Here is an 11,040-nt window from a genome sequence, read left to right as displayed (position 1 = left end):
AGGAAAGGTTCCAAGGGTTCTATTCGAACCTCTTTGTAGTTCCCAAGAAGGGAGGTTCGGTGCGGCCCATTTTGGACCTCAAAAAGCTCAACCGTTTTCTCCTCCTTCGACGGTTTCGGATGGAGTCCCTCCGTTCCGCGGTGGCTTCCCTGGAGCAGGGAGATTTCATGTCTTCCATCGATATACAGGATGCCTACCTCCATGTTCCTGTAGCCCGGTGTCACCATCGCTTCCTCCGATTCGCCGTGGGGGACCTCCACTTCCAGTTTGTCGCCCTTCCCTTTGGGCTGGCAACAGCCCCCCGGGTGTTCACCAAGGTCCTGGCCCCGGTTTTGGCCTTACTCCGTTCCAGGGGTGTTTTTCTGCTACCGTACTTGGACGATATCCTCATCAAGGCTCCGTCCCTTTCCCAAGCGGTTGCCAGCGTGGATCTCACTCTAGAGACTCTGGCGAGATTCGGTTGGGTCATCAACTTCCCCAAGTCCTCCCTTCCTCCCGCCAGACAACTGGTCTTCCTGGGAATGCTTTTAGACACGGAAGCGGCGGAGGTACGTCTTCCCTCGGAAAAACGACTGACCCTCCGTCGGGCGATTCGGGGTCTCCTTCTCCACCGTCGACCGTCCTTCCGCTTCTGCATGCGGGTCTTGGGGCAGATGGTTGCCTGCTTCGAGGCGATCCCATTTGCGCAGTTTCACTCCCGCCCTCTCCAACGGGCGATCCTCTCCTCCTGGGACAAATCGCCGGAGTCTCTGGATCATCCCTTCCATCTATCGCCTCCGGTGCGGTCATCTCTCCGCTGGTGGTTGCAGTCCCCTCTTCTGGGCAGGTCCTTTCTGCCGCTCAACTGGTTGGTGGTTACAACCGATGCCAGTCTCTTGGGCTGGGGAGGCGTGTTTCCTCCCCGATCCGTCCAGGGCATTTGGTCTCCATCGGAGTCCAAACTCTCGATCAATGTCCTGGAGCTGAGAGCGGCCCTTCTGTCTCTGCGACACTGGACTCATCTGCTGAAGGGTCATCCAGTTCGTGTGCAATCGGACAACGCCACGGCCGTGGCGTACATAAACCACCAGGGGGGCACTCGCAGCGTTGCAGCAATGCGGGAGGTCACCAGCATTCTCCGTTGGGCGGAAGCCCACGTCCCGGCCCTATCTGCAATTTTTATTCCAGGGGTGGACAATTGGGCGGCGGACTTCCTCAGTCGCACCACCGTCGACCCCGGCGAGTGGTCTCTTCACCCGGAGGTGTTCGAGGCCATTTGCCTTCGTTGGGGCATACCGGACGTGGACCTCATGGCCTCCAAATTCAATCACAAGGTCCCCGCCTATCTGTCCAGGGCCAGGGATCCGGGAGCCTGCAGAGCCGACGCCCTCGTTCTTCCTTGGCGAGGCTTCACGCGTCCATACATATTCCCTCCCATCCCACTCCTGCCCAAGGTCCTTCGGAAGATCGCGGCGGAAGGCGTCTCGGTGATTATGGTCGCTCCGGACTGGCCCCGCCGGTCTTGGTATGCCGACCTCATGCTGCTCCTGGCAGACGCGCCCTGGCCGCTGCCCGCCAGGGAAGATCTTCTCTCTCAGGGACCAATCTTCCACCCGCGTTTAAGGTCCCTACGTTTGACGGCGTGGTTGTTGAGACCACCGTCCTGACACGTAGGGGTTTTTCTGCGGACGTCGTCCGCACCATGATCCGCGCCCGTAAGCCGTCCTCTTCTAGGATCTATTATAGGACCTGGAGGACCTATTTGGGGTTCTGTGCCGATCTGGGGATTCCTCCGCTCCGCTTTTCTCTCCCCACCGTTTTGTCCTTCCTGCAGAGCGGACTTGCCCAAGGTCTGGGCCTTAGTTCTTTGAAGGGTCAGGTGTCTGCGCTGTCCATTTTGTTTCAGCGCCCACTGGCCCCCCTTGGTCCTGTCAAGACCTTCCTTCAGGGCGTGGCTCACGCGGTTCCCCCGTACCCCCCTCCGGTACCGCCCTGGGACCTGAACCTGGTTCTCTCAGCGCTCCAGGCTTCTCCTTTCGAGCCTCTGCGGACGGTTTCCTTGCGACTTTTGTCCTGCAAGGTTATTTTCCTTGTAGCCGTCACCTCTCTTCGGAGGGTGTCCGAATTGGCTGCACTCTCCTATCTGGAACCTTTCCTAGTGTTCCACCAGGACAAGGTAGTTCTTCGTCCGGTCCCTTCCCCTTCCTAAGGTGGTCTCCGCCTTTCATCTGAACGAGGACATCGTTCTCCCCTCTTTGTGTCCTTCCCCTTCCCACCCGCGGGAGAGGAAGCTTCATCGCCTGGACGTTGTCAGGGCGCTCAAGGTTTACCTGGAGGTAACCAGCTCTTTCAGGCGTACTGACTCGCTCTTTGTGGTTCCGGAGGGGTCGCGCAGAGGGATGGCGGCATCCAAAGTTGCTATCGCCCGTTTTGTCAAGATGGCTGTTACTGAGGCTTATCTCGCCAAGGGCAAGGTTCCGCCCCTCGGTGTTACCGCTCACTCCACTAGAGCGGTCGGGGCTTCCTGGGCTCAGAGGAATCGGGCTTCTACGGAGCAGATTTGCAAGGCGGCCACTTGGTCCTCCTTGCACACCTTCACCAAGTTCTACAGGGTGCATACTCATGCGTCGGCTGACGCTGCTTTAGGCCGTCTGGTGTTGCAGGCGGCAGTTGATTGATGCCTCTGGTGTTGGTCTAGTTTGTTCTGGTCCCTCCCTTCTGGGACTGCTCTAGAACGTCCCATGGTTTCCTGTGTCCCCCAAGGAATATGGGCGAGAAAAGGAGACTTTTGTATTACTTACCAGTAAAGTCTCTTTCTCGCTCTTCCTTGGGGGACACAGCACCCGCCCTTCATTTGGGTTACAGTTGTAGTTCCGGCTTGGTTGCCCCCGTTGGGGCTCGACAGTTCTTTTTTCCGGTTGGTGGTTATCTTTCACTACTTGGACACGCAACTGGCAGTCTCTTCTCCAGGCTGAAGGGTATAGCTGATGGAGGAGGGGCTTACAGCTTTCACTTAGTGTCACGCCTCCTAGGGAGCAGAGCTATACCCATGGTTTCCTGTGTCCCCCAAGGAAGAGCGAGAAAGAGACTTTACTGGTAAGTAATACAAAAGTCTCCTTTTCCATGAGCCCATGACAGCACCCAGGATTTATTTCCACCCTATATTTCCGCCTGTTAAAAGATATATATATATATATATATATATATATATATATATATATTATAAAAAAGATATATATATATATATATATATATATATATATATAAATGTTTGTGTTAGATGTTTTCTAGGACAAGTTCTCGCAGTTAACTGGTGGTATAGGGGCAGTGCCCCTCCTTAAGAGCTCTCCACTAAAGTTCCTGTCCTGGATGGAGCAGGTCTCTCTCAAGGATGCTGTCATGGGCTCATGGAAAAGTGATTACCGGTAAGTGTAATCTTAAATTTCCCGACGTGATGTAATAATATGTCACATGTCGGGTCTTTAAAGATGGCGCCCGTGGCTAATTTCGGTGACTGGCGGTAATGCCGATTGTGAACATTTAACCTCTCAGATGCTGTGGTCAAACTTGACCACAGCATCTGAAAGTGTGCGCTTCCGATGTGGAGATCGGAGGAGCCGGAGCTTGTGTATGGCAGCCCCCGTCATGGAGAATGGCAGGAGGCTGCTGCCAAGTGTTTCCTAGGGAGCCCCTGCCTGTTATAGGAGATCCATAGGAAAGTAGCACAACCATCATAGACTCCACTGCTAATTCATTGGAGTCTATGATGATGGCAATCAGATGATTGATTGTTATAGTTCCCTATGGGAACTATAAAAAGAAAAGAAAAGTTTTTACAAGTTGTAAAAAAATACATAAAAGTTCAAATCACCGCCCCTTTCCCCAAAATGAGTAAATGTGCCATGTGCGAAAACGCCTGTACTATCCAAATAGAAAAGTATTAATCCCATACGGAAAAATCGAAACGAAGAAAAAAGGGTCAAAATGGCCACTTTGCCATTTTCTTGGTCACTTCTCATCCCACAAAAAATGTGATCAAAGATGGTATCAATAAAAAGTACAGGTCACCCTGCAAAAAAAATGAGCCCGCACACAAGTACAAAAAAATTTGAGGTCAGAAAAAAAAAACACCACCTTTTGGAATTTTTGTTTCCCAGATTCTATGCAATATTAAATGGTGGCATTGGAAAGTACAACTTGTCCTGCAAACAATAAGCCCTCATAAGGCTGTGTAAACGGAAAAATAAAAAAGTTATGGCTCTGGGAGCGAAAAAAAGAAAACCTTTGGGGTAGAAGGGGTTAATGATGTAGTTTTAAATGTTCTAAAATGTGTACTTTAAAGGGAATGTGTCATCAGAAAAAGCCCTATTGTTTTCATTTTCTCATATTAATAACTAAAGAAAAACCCGTTTTTTGCCCTGGCCACTAATCCTAGTAGCAGTCATTACTTCGTGGTCTGTCCAGATCACGTTACTGCAGTTATCTCCTTATCTATACGCAGAGGTGATATCGCTACAGGCAGGATTCACAATCGGTGATATCACAGCTTTAGGGCGGGTTCACGTCAGCGTTATGTATTCCGTTATAAGATGGTAATAACGGAATCCACAAGACGGAAGCCTTCAAGAGGCATTCCCTTTTGATCTGTCATAATAGAAGTCTATGGGAATCATAACGGATCCGTTTGGTTCCCGTTATGCAAGACGGGAAAACAAAGTACAGGACTTTTTTTTTGTCCGTTCTGCATAACGGGAACCAGACGGATCCGTTATGCTTCCCTATTGACTTCTATTATGACTGAAAGCAAAACTGAATGCCTTTTGAAGACTTCCATTTTGCATTCCGTCATAATACACTGCTCAAAAAAATAAAGGGAACACAAAAATAACACATCCTAGATCTGAATTAATGAAATATTCTTCTGAAATACTTTGTTCTTTACATAGTTGAATGTGCTGACAACAAAATCGCACAAAAATAAAAAAATGGAAATCAAATTTTTCAACCCATGGAGGTCTGGATTTGGAGTCACACTCAAAATTAAAGTGGAAAAACACACTACAGTCTGATCCAACTTTAATGTAATGTCCTTAAAACAAGTCAAAATGAGGCTCAGTAGTGTGTGTGGCCTCCACGTGCCTGTATGACCTCCCTACAACGCCTGTGCATGCTCCTGATGAGGTGGCGGACGGTCTCCTGAGGGATCTCCTCCCAGACCTGGACTAAAGCATCTGCCAACTCCTGGACAGTCTGTGGTGCAACGTGACGTTGGTGGATAGAGCGAGACATGATGTGCTCAATTGGATTCAGGTCTGGGGAACGGACGGGCCAGTCCATAGCATCAATGCCTTCGTCTTGCAGGAACTGCTGACACACTCCAGCCACATGAGGTCTAGCATTGTCTTGCATTAGGAGGAACCCAGGGCCAACCGCACCAGCATATGGTCTCACAAGGGGTCTGAGGATCTCATCTCGGTACCTAATGGCAGTCAGGCTACCTCTGACGAGCACATGGAGGGCTGTGCGGCCCTCCAAAGAAATGCCACCCCACACCATTACTTACCCAATGCCAAACCGGTCATGCTGGAGGATGTTGCAGGCAGCAGAACGTTCTCCACGGCGTCTCCAGACTCTGTCACGTCTGTCACATGTGCTCAGTGTGAACCTGCTTTCATCTGTGAAGAGCACAGGGCGCCAGTGGCGAATTTGCCAATCTTGGTGTTCTCTGGCAAATGCCAAACGTCCTGCATGGTGTTGGGCTGTAAGCACAACCCCCACCTGTGGACGTCGGGCCCTCATATCACCCTCATGGAGTCTGTTTCTGACTGTTTGAGCAGACACATGCACATTTGTGGCCTGCTGGAGGTAATTTTGCAGGGCTCTGGCAGTGCTCCTCCTGTTCCTCCTTGCACAAAGGCGGAGGTAGCGGTCCTGCTGCTGGGTTGTTGCCCTCCTACGGCCTCCTCCACGTCTCGTGATGTACTGGCCTGTCTCCTGGTAGAGCCTCCATGCTCTGGACACTACGCTGACAGACACAGCAAACCTTCTTGCCACAGCTCACATTCATGTGCCATCCTGGATAAGCTGCACTACCTGAGCCACTTGTGTGGGTTGTAGACTCCGTCTCATGCTACCACTAGAGTGAAAGCACCGCCAGCATTCAAAAGTGACCAAAACATCAGCCAGGAAGCATAGGAACTGAGAAGTGATCTGTGGTCACCACCTGCAGAACCACTCCTTTATTGGGGGTGTCTTGCTAATTGCCTATAATTTCCACCTGTTGTCTATCCCATTTGCACAACAGCATGTGAAATTGATTGTCACTCAGTGTTGCTTCCTAAGTGGACAGTTTGATTTCACAGAAGTGTGATTGACTTGGAGTTACATTGTGTTGTTTAAGTGTTCCCTTTATTTTTTTGAGCAGTGTACAAGTCTATGGGCAGAAGAACGGATCCGTCCTGGTTTCTGTTATGCAGGACTGGACTTCTTACCATAGACTTTTATTATGAATGATCAAAACGTAATGCCCCTTAAAGGCTTCCGTCTTATGGATTCCGTTTTATAACCATGTTATATGTGAACCCGGCCTTATCTGCTCCCTCCTGACCTCTACACAGGTCACAGAGCAGGCCTAGAGAACACTCCCATAGACGTCAGCGGGGTCTGCTCCAGACAATGGACATGGGGCTGCCGTAAAGCAATTTTCTTGATGCTTTGTAAATGCTCTTAAAGGGAACCCGTCATCAACGTTATGCTAATCTCACTGAGGGCAGCATACAATAGTGACAGAAATGCTGATGTCAGCGGTGTGTCACACATCAGCTAAAAGTAAGTGGTTGCCGAGAACCAGCATCATAATCACTGCAGCCCAGGCCTGGAAAAGAGTCAAATCTACCTGAGAAGAGTCCTGGTTATTATAATCTCCTGCTCTCCTGCCCATCTCCTGATGACTGGCAGTTCTCTCCTAGAGAGAAAGGGAGAAAACTAGGTAGAAGAGCAGGAATCCATGAATAACCAGGACTCTTCTCAGGCGGCCATGACTCTTTTCCAGGCCCAGTCTGCAATGATTAAGATGCTGGTCCTCGGCAACCGCTTACTTTTAGCTTATAAATGACAGAGCGCTGAGATCATCTCACCTGTCTGTACTTTATTCTGCCGTTAGTATGGGCAGCATAAAGTTGATGACAGGTTCCCTTTAAGAACAGCTCAGGCAAGATGGCCGCCCCCATAATCCTGTTCAGGAAAATAGAATAAATAGCTCTGCAATCAAAAAATAAAACCAGATAAAAAAATAACAACGGTCTGTGCTGTATCTGGTTCTAACGGCAGATAACATTTTTGCTGACACATGTCCTCTGCTTCCGACTAGCACTACCCGTGTACATAAGGTCACACAGTACAAATGATTCACCACATTTCAGAATGACAGTTAAAGGGGTTCTTCCAGGATTGATGTGAAAAATTAAAATCGGACATCGCATAGTACATGACAATACAAAGCTAGAACCGGCCGTGCACCTCACATGGGGCCAGAGATCTCCACATTCAATGCTTTGCTAGACTTTTTTTTTCCAAGCTGGTAGTTTAAAGGGTGTGTCCTTTCTGCTGCAGCTGGTGCCAGTTGAAGGATGGAACTGAAGAGGGATTCACATGACCATTATTTTCCCGCTCTTCTGATCCATCAGAGCAATTGAAAAAAACAAAAAAAAAAAAACGGATCCTTTAAAAAACTGGACCCTGTGCATCAGTTAGGGTCCATTCACATCCACGGATCCTCAAAACACGGACACCGTCAACGTGCGTTCCACATTTTGCGGACCGCACATCGCCGGCTACTTAGTAGAAAATGCCTAATCTTGTCCGCAATTGCGGACAAGAATTAGACATGTTCTATTTTTTTTTCGGGAACGGAATTGCGGACCCGGAAGTGCGGATCTGCAATTTCCGGATCCGGGCAGCACATCGTGTGGCCCCATAGAAATGAATGGGTCCGCAATTCCGTTCCGCACAATGCAGAACGAAATTGCGGACGTGTGAATGGGGCCTTAGGCTGTGTTCACACTTCAGTTATTTCCGTCAGTGATGGTGAGCCAAATCCCGTACTGAAGCCGAGATCAGGTATAAGGCCTCCTGCACACCACAGTTTTTTCCCCCCCGTTTACTGGCCGTTTTTTGCGTTTCGTATACGGTCCGTATCCGGAACCATTCATTTCAATGGTTCCTCAAAAAAAAAACGGAATGTACTCCGTATGCATTCCGTTTCCGTATTTCCGTTTTTCCGTTCCGTTTAAAGATAGAACATGTCCTATTATTGCCGATGGCAATAAGTCAATGGGTCCGCAAAAAAACAGAACACATAAGGAAATGTACTCCGTATGTCTTCCGTTTCGTTCCGTTTTTGGCGGAACCATCTATTCAAAATGTTATGCCCAGCCCAATTTTATCTATGTAATTACTGTATACTGTATATGCCAAACGGAAACACAACAAAAACAAAAAACGGAACAACGGATCCGTGAAAAACGGACCGCAAAACACTGAAAAAGCCATACGGTCGTGTGCAATAGGCCTAATGTAAAGATCTGCATCTAGTGTTGGCTCACAATAACTGATGGAGATAACTGAAGTGTGAACTTGGCCTGAGGGCTCGTTCACACGAACGTATTTTGCATCCCGTATACGGAACCATTCATTTCAATGGGTCCGCAAAAGTTGCGGACAGCACACAGAGTTGCCCCTGCAAAAATGATGAGTCCTGTCCTATTCTTGTCCGTTTTGCGGACAAGAATAGGCATTTCTATAATAGGCCTCCTGTTCCATTCCGCAAATTGCGGAAGGCACAAGGGCGCCTTCCGTTTTTTTCGGATCCACAATTTGCGGACCACAAAAAAAAAACGGCACGGTCGTGTGAACGAGCCCTCATGCACATTTGTCTTCCGCTTAAGCCCTTCCCGTCAGAGATCAGCAGGTGGCGCTATACAGGTAGATTTCAGTGAGTAACACAGTAGCAATAATACATTATTACCCTCATTACCTGCAATTACAATAGTGCTCAGATCCAGAGTACAGGCCTGTTAGTGGAAAACTCGCTCGTGTCAAAGGGGCCTAAGTATTAGGCACTTTTGGAGCCTGCTGCATGTACCCATGTAGTATTGAGGGCTCCCTATATTATACTCCAGGCATTGGGGGTGGACAAACCTCTTCCACCGTATCTGCGTATGTACCTGGATCCTTCCACCTGTTACTGCTCATTTAATGCTTCCTGTAAGAACCGGCTTTTCTAAAGGACACATCTATATATTATGTATCATTTCCTATAATTGTATACATTTTTATAATGATAGTCTATGGAGTCATACTGCGACACGACAGTACCAAAAAATCCATCCAAGATGCAGTGCGACACCATAGACTATCATTATAAAAATTGTCGTGCGACATATGTTGCAGTGTACAGTCAGGTCCATAAATATTGGGACATGGACACAATTCTAACATTTTTGGCTCTATTCACCACCACAATGGGTTTGAAATGAAACGCACAAGATGTGCTTTACCTGCAGACTGTCAGCTGTAATTTGAGGGTATTTACATCCAAATCAGGTGAACGGTGCAGGAATTACAACAGTTTGCATATGTGCCTCCCACTTGTTGAGGGACCAAAAGTAATGGGACAATTGGCTTCTCAGCTGCTCCATGGCCAGGTGTGTGTTATTCCCTCATTATCCCAATTACAATGAGCAGATAAAAGGTCCAGAGGTCATTTCCAGTCTGCTATTTGCATCTGGAATCTGTTGCTGTCAACTCTCAAGATGAGATCCAAAGAGCTGTCACTATCAGTGAAGCCATCATTAGGCTGAAAAAACACAACAAACCCATCAGAGAGATAGCAAAAACATTAGGCGCGGCCAAAACAACAGTTTGGAACATTCTTAAAAAGAAGGAACGCCCTGGTGAGCTCAGCAACACCAAAAGACCCGGAAGACCACGGAAAACAACTGTGGTGGATGATCGAAGAATTCTTTCCCTGGTGAAGAAAACGTCCTTCACAACAGTTGGCCAGATCAAGAACACTCTCCAGGAGGTAGGTGTATGTGTGTCAAAGTCAACAATCAGGAGAAGACTTCACCAGAGTGAATACAGAGGGTTCACCACAAGATGTAAACCATTGGTGAGCCTCAAAAACAGGAAGGCCAGATTAGAGTTTGCCCAACGACATCTAAAAAAGCCTTCACAGTTCTGGAACAACATCCTATGGACAGATGAGACCAAGATCAACTTGTACCAGAGTGATGGGAAGAGAAGAGTATGGAGAAGGAAAGGAACTGCTCATGATCCTAAGCATACCACCTCATCAGTGAAGCATGGTGGTGGTAGTGTCATGGCGTGGGCATGTATGGCTGCCAATGGAACTGCTTCTCTTGTATTTATTGATGATGTGACTGCTGACAAAAGCCGCAGGATGAATTCTGAAGTGTTTCGGGCAATAATATCTGCTCATATTCAGCCAAATGCTTCAGAACTCATTGGACGGCGCTTCACAGTGCAGATGGACAATGACCCAAAGCAAACTGCAAAAGCAACCTAAGAGTTTTTTAAGGGAAAGAAGTGGAATGTTATGCAATGGCCAAGTCAATCACCGGACCTGAATCCGATTGAGCTGCATTTCACTTGCTGAAGACAAAACTGAAGGGAAAATGCCCCAAGAACAAGCAGGAACTGAAGACAGTTGCAGTAGAGGCCTGGCAGAGCATCACCAGGGATGAAACCCAGCGTCTGGTGATGTCTATGCGTTCCAGACTTCAGGCTGTAATTGACTGCAAAGGATTTGCAACCAAGTATTAAAAAGTGAAAGTTTGATTTATGATTATTATTCTGTCCCATTACTTTTGGTCCCTTAACAAGTGGGAGGCACATATGCAAACTGTTGTAATTCCTGCACCGTTCACCTGATTTCGATGTAAATACCCTCAAATTAAAGCTGACAGTATGGACCCGACTGTAGTTGTGCCCTATGTGTCGCGTAGCCCTAGCCTTACAGCTGCCACCTTCTGCACCAGG

Source organism: Bufo bufo, chromosome 5, assembly GCF_905171765.1.
Source record: "Bufo bufo chromosome 5, aBufBuf1.1, whole genome shotgun sequence".
Classification (NCBI taxonomy): domain Eukaryota; kingdom Metazoa; phylum Chordata; class Amphibia; order Anura; family Bufonidae; genus Bufo; species Bufo bufo.
The sequence above is the reverse complement of the archived record's forward strand: the minus strand, read 5'-3'. Positions refer to the sequence as shown.